The following is a 2,500-nucleotide window of genomic DNA, read 5'->3' on the forward strand; positions in this document are numbered from 1 at the left end:
TCGTCTTGGAAACCAAAGTGTTATCTTTCATAATTCTCTTATATTTTTTTATTTTTGTTAGTTTGTATTATTATTTTGATTATTGTTGTTATTATTATTATCATTATTATTATTATTATTATTATTATATTATTATTGATTTGTTGTTGTTATTATTATTATTATTATTATTTATTATTGATTTTGTTGTTGTTATTATTATTATTATTATTATTATTATTATTATTATTATTATTATTATTATTAACTGGTCGTTTATAGTGGGGAGGTTTGGGTTACATCCAGCTTCCTTAGTAGTCCATTTTTTATGTTTGTATGTTATTATTATTATTATTATTGTTATTATTATTATTATTATTATTATTACTATTACTAAGTAAGTTACAACCCTAGCTGGAAAGCAGGATGCTATAAGCCCAAGGGCTCCAACAAGGAAAATAGCCTAGTGAGGGAAATAAAATAAGGAAACATAGAATAGTTTGCCTGGGTTAACTCTCAAGCAAGAGAACTCTAAATAGCTGTGTATAGCTTTCTCGTTTGTCTATGAATCTTGATGAAAATATTATTCAATATAATATTCTCCTAAAGAAGACTTCAGTTTATTATTATTATTATTATTATTATTATTATTATTATTATTACTTGCTAAGCTACAAACCCTAGTTGGAAAAGCAGATGCTATGAGCCTAGGGGTTCCAACAGGGAAAATAGCCCAGCGAGGAAATGAAAAAGTGAAAAATAGAATATTTTAAGAAGAGTAATATCATTAAAGTAAATATCTCCTATAAAAACTATATAGATTTTAACAAAACAAGAGGAAGAAAAATTAGATAGAATAGTATGGCCGAGTGTACCCTCAAGCAAGAGAACTCTACCCAAGACAGTGGAAGACCATGATTAGGTGGTTGAGTCTTTTAAAAGGTTTAAAGGTCGCTCATGAATGGCAGAGGCAAGGGACAGTGACATTGCCCTAGCACTCAGGACAATGCCCTAGAGGCTGACCATATATTATATGATCAGCGCCCAAGCCTCCTCTCCACCCAAGCTAGGACCAGGGAGGGCCAGGCATTGGCTGCTGATGACTCAGCAGATAGACTTATAGGCTCCCCCAAACCCCCCAACCTTAGCTCACAAGGATGGTAAGGTTGCAGACACTAATGGCACTAACGAGTCTGAGCGGGACTCGAACCCCCGACTGGCAAAACACCAGGCAGAAGCAGTTATATTTAATGTAATTTTAACGTTCTACAATTTTAAATCTTGTATTTTTCATAGTTGGGTTTTATAGCTAAAATAACTTATTCATATGGAAAAAAAGTAGCGTAGGTGAATAAGCATTTAATTAAGCCTGTTAGGATACCCACAGGAAAAGGATGCATTAATATTCATTCATGGAGTTTGTGTATAACTAATTATGCAAAATGCATTAAATTAGCCAGTAATTCAGCTGTAATTAGTTTAGGTTTTCATCCACACGCGTGTTGGAGTTTTTTTCTTATAAATTTTGAATGTTTTTCTGCTTTGTTTTTCTTTATTTTATTTTTTTGGGAGTTTTTTCTTATAAATTTTGAATTTTTTCTGGTAGTGTTTTACTTTATTTTATTTTTTTTGGGGAGTTCTTTTCTTATAAATGTTTCATGTTTTTCTGGTAGTGTTTTTCCTTATTTTATTTTTTTTGGAGTTTTTTTTTCTTATAAATGTTGTTTTTCTGCTAGTATTTTTCTTTACTTTATTTTTTTTTTAAGATTACATATCAATTCGTTTGAAGACTCCAGGTAGATACATTCAAGTTACTATTATCTATCAATTTATTAAATTTGTTATTCATTACTCCCCCCCTCCTCCTCCTCCCCCCCTCCTCCTCCTCCCCCCCTCCTCCTCCTCCCCTCCTCCTCCTCCTCCTCCTCCTCCTCCTCCTCCCCGTGAAGTGGAGTCTTAAGAAAATCCCAATGAAGCTACAATTCAAAATCTATAGCAAATAATAAGATCAGTTTTAATGTATGGACCAGAAAATTGGGCTTTAAGACTAAAAGAGAAAGCAAAACTTGAGAGAACAAAATGAGAATTCTGAGGTTGATTATGGGAATATCACTGCTTGGAAGTGTGACGGGCCGAGAGAAGGTTGTGACTCAAAGGCAGGTTGAAAGCAACTGAGTAAATTTATTATAGAACACTCTCCTTTCTATACAAAAGCTCAAAGCAACAAGAAATTTCATGTTTGAAAAACAGACACTGTTACAGAGGAGAAAAGCAGACATGTTTAATCTAGTTCATTTTAGTGCCAGGGAAGAGCGTAGATACAAGCATAATATATTCACAAAATGAACTAGGCCTATGCACGATCGTGTGACACATGGTTGGTACAGAAGCTTGGAAAAGAGTGAAATAAGAATAATGGCAGGCGTAGCAAAGATTTAAGAGGTGATAAGAGTGTCACGACTGAGATGGTGTGGGCATGTGTTGAGAATGGATGTCGGGGAGGGAGTGAGGAGGGCTTTGG

The sequence above is a fragment of the Palaemon carinicauda genome, chromosome 5 (assembly GCF_036898095.1).
Source record: "Palaemon carinicauda isolate YSFRI2023 chromosome 5, ASM3689809v2, whole genome shotgun sequence".
Lineage (NCBI taxonomy): Eukaryota > Metazoa > Arthropoda > Malacostraca > Decapoda > Palaemonidae > Palaemon > Palaemon carinicauda.